Here is a 9,425-nt window from a genome sequence, read left to right on the forward strand (position 1 = left end):
CGCACGCGTTACCACGTGATGCAGTTACGTGCGACACGATGGAGTTACGTGATGCAAATTAGAACTGCCATCAGGGCCTGCCGACATTCCTGGCCGTTCGGCTTCCCCTTTAATTCTCACGGCCATTATAACCTTAGTCTCTTCAACCTTTCGATCACGACCCACAACACAACAAGCACACGCACGACGACACATAGGGAGGGGATGTCTAGCGGTGCTCCAATGGAGTTCAGTGATCATAGAGTGGAGACCCACGCGAGGGAGACGGATCTCTCGGTGGTGTACACCGTCGACCCGACCATGTTGGACGACTACATCAACAATGTTGAGTAGTTGCTGGCTCGAGACAAGTACAAGGTGGTCGGCATCGACCTCTAGTACACCGCCGGTCGTCCCGACATAGATTAGAAGGTTACCGTCGCCCACTTGTGCGTGCGCCATCATGTCCTCATCTACCACTACTGCATGACCACATAGCCTGTGACCATTTCAATAGGTTTGTCAACAACACTGACTACAAGTTCGCCATGGTGGAAACCACCAACGATGTAAAAGTGCTCCGTGTTACGGGCTTGGCCTGCAAGAACCTTGTCGAAATCCATGACTACTGCAGGATCTGGGGCAGCACGAAGAAGGACTCCCTGGTTGAACTCGCCTCAGCCATCATTGACCCCTACTATGAAAAGATGAAGCAGGATGCCCAAAGAACAAGTCCTGTATCCTAGCACAGGGCCTGGATGCGGCAACTGGATGAACCCCACCTCAGGTTCGCGGCTAAGAGAGTGTACACATGCTACGAGATGCACAGATGGATCATTGACATGAGGAAGTGCCTCGTTACCCAAATCGACGAGCCTGGATCGAGCCACAAGCAGAGCAAGCGTTACAAGAACTAGATGATGATCAGATGATCGTTTATGCTAGTTAATCATGCATGTAATATATAGTTTACTTTATTGGTGTGTGGAAATTGAAGGAAATACGCCCTTGAGGCAAAAATAAAGTTGTTATTTATATTTCCTTATATCATGATAAATGTTTATTATTCATGCTAGAATTGTATTAACCGGAAACTTAGTACATGTGTGAATACATAGACAAACATAGTGTCACTAGTTTGCCTCTACTTGACTAGCTCGTTGAATCAATGATGGTTATGTTTCCTAACCATAGACATAAGTTGTCATTTGATTAACAAGATCACATCATTAGAGAATGATGTGATTGACTTGACCCATCCGTTAGCTTAGCACGATGATAGTTTAGTTTGTTGGTATTGCTTTTTCCATAACTTATACATGTTCCTATGACTATGAGATCATGCAACTCCTGAATACCAGAGGAACACTTTGTGTGCTACCAAACATCACAACGTAACTGGGTGATTATAAAGGTGCTCTACAGGTGTCACCAATGGTGTTTGTTGAGTTGGCATAGATCAAGATTAGGATTTGTCACTCCGATTGTCGGAGAGGTATCTCTGGGCCCTCTCGGTAATGTACATCACTATAAGCCTTGCAAGTAATGTAGCTAATGAGTTAGTTACAGGATGTAGCATTACAGAACGAGTAAAGAGACTTGCCGGTAACGAGGTTGAACCAGGTACTGAGATACAGACGATCGAATCTCGGGCAAGTAACATACCGATGACAAAGGGAACAATGTATGTTGTTATGCGGTTTGACCGATAAAGATTTTCGTAGAATATGTAGGAGCCAATATGAGCATCCAGGTTCCGCTATTGGTTATTGACCAGAGACGTGTCTCAGTCATGTCTACATAGTTCTCGAACCCGTAGGGTGCGCACGCTTAACGTTCGGTGACGATCGGTATTATGAGTTTATGTGTTTTGATGTACCGAAGATAGTTTGAAGTCCCGGTTGTGATCACGGACATGACGAGGAGTCTCGAAATGGTCGAGACATAAAGATTGATATATTGGACGACTATATTCAGACACCGGATGAGTTCCGGGGGTCACCGGATATTTATCGGAGTGCCGGGGGGTTATCGGAACCCCCGGGGGAACTAATGGGCCAACATGGGCCTTGTGGGAGAGAGAGGAGAGGGCCTAGGGCTGGCCACGCACCCTCCCCTTGGGAGTCCGAATTGGACAAGGAGGGGGGATGGCGCCCCCTCTTTCCTCCCTCTATCCCTCTCCTTCCATCGCCCTCCCCCTTCCTAGTTGGAATAGGAAAAGGGGAGTACTACTCCTACTAGGAGGAGGACTTCCCTCTCCTTGGCGCGCCCCAAGGATGGCCGGCCTCCCCCTTGCTCCTTTATATACGGGGGCAGGGGGCACCCTAGAACACACAAGTTGATTGTTTCCAGCAGTGTGCGGTGCCCCCCTCCACCATAATCCACCTCAGTCATATCGTAGCGGTGCTTAGGCGAAGCCCTATTCCGCTAGCATCATCATCATCACGCCGTCATGCTGACGAAGCTCTCCCTGGAAGCTCTACTGGATCGTGAGTTTGTGAGACGTCACCGAGCCGAACGTGTGCAGATCGTGGAGGTGCCGTATCTTCCGTGCCAGGATCGGTCGATCGTGAAGACGTACGACTACATCAACCGCATTGTCATAACGCTTTCGCTTACGGTCTACGAGCGTACGTAGACAACACCCTTCCCTCTCGTTGCTATGCATCACCATGATCTTGCGTGTGCGTAGGATTTTTTTTGAAATTACTGCGTTCCCCAACAATGGCATCCGAGCCAGGTTTATGCGTAGATGTTATATGCACGAGTATAACACAAAGGAGTTGTGGGCGTGGGTATATACATATCTCTTGTCGTCACTAGTTGATTCTTGAGTCGGCGGTATTGTTGGATGAAGCGGCCCAGACCGACATTACGCGTACGCTTACACGAGATAGGTTCTACCGACGTGCTTCGCACACAGGTGGCTGGTGGGTGTCAGTTTCTCCAACTTTAGTTGAATCGGATTCAATGAACATGGTTCTTTCTGAAGATCAAAAAGCAATCACTATACCACGTTGTGGTTTTTGATGCGTAGGTAAGAACGGTTCTTGCTCAGCCCGTAGCAGCCACATAAAACTTGCAACAACAAAGTAGAGGACGTCTAACTTGTTTTTGCAGGGCATGTTGTGATGTGATATGGTCAAGACATGATGCTAAATTTTATTGTATGAGATGATCATGTTTTGTAACACAATTATCGGCAACTGGCAGGAGCCATATGGTTGTCGCTTTATTGTATGAAATGCAATCGCCATGTAATTGCTTTACTTTATCACTCAGCGGTAGCGATATTCGTAGAAGCAATAGTTGGTGAGATGACAATGATGCTTCGATGGAGATCAAGGTGTCAACCCGGTGATGATGGTGATCATGATGGTGCTTTGGAGATGGAGATCAAAGGCACAAGATGATGATGGCCATATCATATCACTTATATTGATTGCATGTGATGTTTATCCTTTATGCATCTTATTTTGCTTAGTTCGACGGTAGCATTATAAGATGATCTCTAACTAAATTTCAAGGTATAAGTGTTCTCCCTAAGTATGCACCATTGCTACAGTTCATCATGCCGAGACACCACGTGATGATCGGGTGTGATAAGCTCTATGTTCACATACAATGGGTGCAAGCCAGTTTTGCACACGCGGAATACCCGGGTTAAACTTGATGAGCCTAGCATATGCAGATATGGCCTCGGAACACTGAGACCGAAAGGTCGAGCGTGAATCATATAGTAGATATGATCAACATAGTGATGTTCACCATTCAAAACTACTCCATCTCACGTGATGATCGGACATGGTTTAGTTGATATGGATCACGTGATCACTTAGATGATTAGAGAGATGTCTATCTAAGTGAGAGTTCTTAATTAATTTGATTAATTGAACTTTAATTTATCATGAACTTCGTACCTGATAGTATTTTGCATGTCTATGTTGTTGTAGATAGATGGCCCGTGCTGTTGTTCCGTTGAATTTTAATGCGTTCCTAGAGAAAGCTAAGTTGAAATATGATGGTAGCAACCACACAGACTGGGTCCGTAACTTGAGGATTATCCTCATTGCTGCACAGAAGAATTATGTCCTAGTAGCACCGCTAGGTGACAAACCCGCTGCAGGAGCAACGCCAGATGTTGTGAACACCTGGCAGAGCAAAGCTGATGACTACTCAATAGTTCAGTGTGCCATGCTTTACGGCTTAGAACCGGGACTTCAACGACGTTTTGAACGTCATGGAGCATATGAGATGTTCCAGGAGTTGAAGTTAATATTTCAAGCAAATACCCGGATTGAGAGATATGAAGTCTCCAATAAGTTCTACAGCTGCAAGATGGAGGAGAATGGTTTTGTCAGTGAACATATACTCAGAATGACTGGGTAGCACAACCACTTGACTCAACTGGGAGTTAATCTTCCTGATGATAGTGTCATTGACAAAGTTCTTCAATCACTGCCACCAAGCTACAAGAGCTTCGTGATGAACTATAATATGCGAGGGATGGATAAGACGATTCCTGAGCTCTTTGCAATGCTAAAGGCTGCGGAGGTAGAAATCAAGAAGGAGCATCAAGTGCTGATGGTCAACAAGACCACTAGTTTCAAGAAAAGGGGTAAAAGGAAGAAGGGGAACTTCAAAAAGAACAACAAGCCAGTTGCTGCTCAAGTGAATAAACCCAAGTCTGGACCTAAGCCTGAGACTGAGTGCTTCTACTGCAAAGGGACTGGTCACTGGAAGCAGAACTGCCCCAAGTATTTGGCGGAGAAGAAGGATGGCAAAGTGAAAGGTATATTTGATATACATGTTATTGATGTGTACCTCACTAATGCTCGCAGTAGTGCCTAGGTATTTGATACTGGTTCAGTTGCTAACATTTGCAACTCGAAACAGGGGCTACAGATTAAGCGAAGATTGGCTAAGGACGAGGTGACGATGTGCGTGGGAAATGGTTCGAAAGTCGATGTGATCGCAGTCGGCACGCTACCTCTACATCTACCATCGGGATTACTTTTAGACCTAAATAATTGTTATTTGGTGCCAGCATTGAGCATGAACATTATATCTAGATCTTGTTTGATGTGAGACAGTTATTCATTTAAATCATAGAATAATGGTTGTTCTATATATATGAGTAATATCTTTTATGGTCATGCACCCTTGATGAGTGGTCTATTTTTACTAAATCTTGATAGTAGTGATACGCATGTTCATAGTATTGAAGCCAAAAGATGCAGAGTTGATAATGATAGTGCAACTTATTTGTGGCACTGCTGTTTAGGTCATATTGGTGTGAAGCGCATGAAGAAACTCCATTCTGATGGACTCTGGAATCACTTGATTATGAATCACTTGGTACTTGCGAACCATGCCTCATCGGCAAGATGACTATCCGTTCTCCGGAACAATGGAGCGAGCAACAGAATTATTGGAAATCATACATACTGATGTATGTGGTCCAATGAACATTGAATCTCGTGGCGGATATCGTTATTTTCTCACCTTCACAGATGATTTGTGCAGATATGGGTATATCTACTTAATGAAACATAAGTCTGAAACATTTGAAAAGTTCAAAGAATTTCAGAGTGAAGTGGAAAATCATCGTAACAAGAAAATCAAGTTTCTACGATCTGATCGTGGAGGTGAATATTTGAGTTATGAGTTTGGACTTCATTTGAAACAATGCGGAATAGTTTCGCAACTCATGCCACCTGGAACACCACAACGTAATGGTGTGTCCGAACGTCGTAACCGCACTTTATTAGATATGGTGCGATCTATGATGTCTCTCACTGATTTACCGCTATCATTTTGGGGTTATGCTTTAGAGACGGCTGCATTCACATTAAATAGGGCACCATCTAAATTCGTCGAGACGACACCTTATGAACTGTGGTTTGGCAAGAAACCCAAGTTGTCGTTTCTTAAAGTTTGGGGCTGTGATGCTTATGTGAAAAAGCTTTAACCTGATAAGCTTGAACCCAAATCGGAGAAATGTGTCTTCATAGGATACCCAAAGGATACTGTTGGGTACACCTTCTATCACAGATCCGAAGGCAAGATATTCGTTGCTAAGAAAGGATTGAGGGAGTCCTGGATTAGGGGGTGTTCGGGTAGCCGGACTATACCTTCAGCCGGACTCCTGGACTATGAAGATACAAGATTGAAGACTTCGTCCCGTGTCCGGATGGGACTTTCCTTGGCGTGGAAGGCAAGCTTGGCGATGCGGATATTCAAGATCTCCTACCATTGTAACCAACTTTATGTAACCCTAACCCTATCCGGTGTCTATATAAACCGGAGGGTTGTAGTCCATAGGCAATAAACTCCATACACAACAATCATACCAATAGGCTAGCTTCTAGGGTTTAGCCTCCTTGATCTCGTGGTAGATCTACTCTTGTACTACCCATATCATCAATATTAATCAAGCAGGAGTAGGGTATTACCTCCATCGAGAGGGCCCGAACCTGGGTAAAAAAACATCGTGTCCCTTGTCTCCTGTTACCATACGGCCTTGACGCACAGTTCGGGACCCCCTACCTGAGATCCGCCGGTTTTGACACCGACATTGGTGCTTTCATTGAGAGTTCCTCTATGTCGTCGCCTTTAGGCCCGATGGCTCCTTTGATCATCAACGACGATACGGTCCAGGGTGAAACTTTTCTCCCTGGACAGATCTTCATCTTCGGCGGCTTTGCTCTGCGGGCCAATTCACTCGGCCACCTGGAGCAGATCGAAAGCTACGCCCCTGGCCATCAGGTCAGGTTTGGAAGCCTAAACTACATGGCTGACATCCACGGGGACTTGATCTTCGACGGATTCGAGCCACAGCCAAGCGCGCCGCACTGTCTCGATGGGCATCATATAGCTCTGCCACCGAACAGCGCCGTGGAGGCCGCATACGCACCGGTTTCGACCATTGATTCGGAGCATACTGTGCTGATCGAGGATCAGCGGTTAACGCTGCCTCAGGGGCTGCGATCTCAGAGGCGATCGAGCCGAACTCCAGCCCCGCACTCTGCATGGCCCGTGACTCCGAGGATCCGGACTCCTCCCCGGACTCCGAACCCCCCGCGCCCCTGCCAATCGAATCCGATTGGGCGCCGATAATGGAGTTCACCGCCGCAGACATCTTTCAGCATTCGCCTTTTGGCGACATCCTGAACTCTCTTAAGTCTCTCTCTTTATCAGGAGAGCCCTGGCTGGACTACGGTCAGCAAGGGTGGGATACGGATGATAAGGAAATTCAAAGCCCACCCACCACCCACTTTGTAGCCACTATCGACGATCTAACCGACATGCTTGACTTCAGCTCCGAAGACATCGACGGCATGGACGACGATGTAGGAGACGAACAGGAACCAGCACCTGTAGGGCGCTGGAAGGCCACCTCGTCATATGACATATATATGGTGGATACTCCAAAAGATGGAGATGGCGATGGAACAGTGGGGGATGACGCCCCCAAGAAACAGCCGAAGCGCCGGCGTCAGCGGCGCCGCTCTAAATCCCGCCAAAGCAAAAACGGTGATTCCTGCATGGGAGATAATACTACCCCGGATAACGCCGAAGAACACCCACCTCAGCAAGATTCGGCACAGGAAGATGGAGAAGCCAGCCCTCATGAGAGAGCGGCAGACCGAGAGGTCGAGGATGATAACTATACGCCTCCCTCCGAAGACGAGGCAAGCCTCGATGACGACGAATTTTTCATACCATCAGACCCCGCCGAACAAGAGCGGTTTAAACGCAGGCTTTTAGCCACGGCAAGCAGCCTCAAGAAAAAGCAGCAACAGCTTAAAGCTGCCCAAGATTTGCTAGCTGACAGATGGACTGAAGTCCTTACGGCCGAAGAGTATGAACTCGAATGCCCCCCCAAGAGTTACCCGAAGCGCAGGCCGCTACCCCGATCAGAGGAGGAAGCACCTACATCACCAGCGCATGACATGGCAGACCGGCCACCTCGCGGCCGCGACAGAGAGGCCCCTCGGCCCTCCACCCAAGCCATGCCCCGACGCCGCTCAACTAAGGCACGGGAAAATGCGCCCGACCTGCGAGACATACTGGAGGATAAGGCAAGACAAACAGGATCGATCTATGGATCGCGCAGGCGCCCTACGGCATGTGACAATGATCTTCACTCCGGATACAACAAATCCGGCCGGGCCGAACACAACAGACATAGCGCTTCCGAGCTACGTCGTGATATAGCCCAGTACAGAGGCGCCGCACACCTGCTATGCTTCACGAATGAAGTAATGGATCATAAAATCCCAGAGGGTTTCAAACCCGTAAACATCGAATCATACGATGGCACAACAGACCCGGCGGTATGGATCGAGGATTATCTCCTTCACATCCACATGGCACGCGGCGATGATCTACATGCCATCAAATACCTCCCGCTCAAACTTAAAGGACCGGCCCGGCATTGGCTTAATAGCTTGCCAGCAGACTCAATCGGTTCTTGGGAGGACCTGGAAGCCGCATTCCTCGACAACTTCCAGGTCACTTACGTGCGACCGCCGGATGCCGACGACTTAAGCCACATAATTCAGCAGCCAGAGGAATCGGCCAGACAATTCTGGACACAGTTCCTAACAAAGAAAAACCAAATAGTCGACTGTCCGGACGCAGAGGCCCTAGCAGCCTTCAAGCATAACATCCGCGACGAGTGGCTTGCCCGGCACCCGGGACAGGAAAAGTCGAAATCCATGGCAGCCCTCATGACACTCATGACCCGCTTTTGCGCGGGAGAAGACAGCTGGCTAGCTCGCAGTAACAACTTATCAAAGAACCCTGGTAATTCGGATACCAAGGACAAAAGTGGCAGGACACGTCGGAATAAGCAATGAAGACACGGCAGTCAATGCCGGATTCAAAGGCTATAAAACCGGTCAGCGGAAAAAGCCATTCAAAAAGAATACTCAGGGCCCGTACAGTTTGGACCGAATACTCGATCGCTTGTGCCAGATACATGGCACCCTCGAAAGGCCAGCCAATCACACTAACAGGGATTGTTGGGTGTTTAAGCAGGCAGGCAAGTTAAGGGCCGAAAACAGAGACAAGGGGCTGCACAGCGACGACAAGGAGCCCAAGCCGCCGAATAACAATGGACAGAAGGGCTTTCCCCCACAAGTGCGGATGGTGAACATGATATACGCAACCCACATTCCCAAGTGGGAGCGGAAGCGTGCGCTACGGGACGTATACGCGATAGAGCCAGTCGCCCCAAAGTTCAACCCATGGTCCTCCTGCCCGATCACTTTTGATCGAAGGGACCATCCCACTAGCATCCGTCATGGTGGCTTCTCCGCATTGGTTCTCGCCCAATCATCGATGGATTTCATCTCACAAGAGTCCTCATGGACGGCGGCAGTAGTCTGAACCTGCTTTCTCAGGATACAGTGCGGAAAATGGGCATAGATCCCTCAAGG

Source organism: Triticum urartu, chromosome 3 (assembly GCF_003073215.2).
Source record: "Triticum urartu cultivar G1812 chromosome 3, Tu2.1, whole genome shotgun sequence".
Classification (NCBI taxonomy): domain Eukaryota; kingdom Viridiplantae; phylum Streptophyta; class Magnoliopsida; order Poales; family Poaceae; genus Triticum; species Triticum urartu.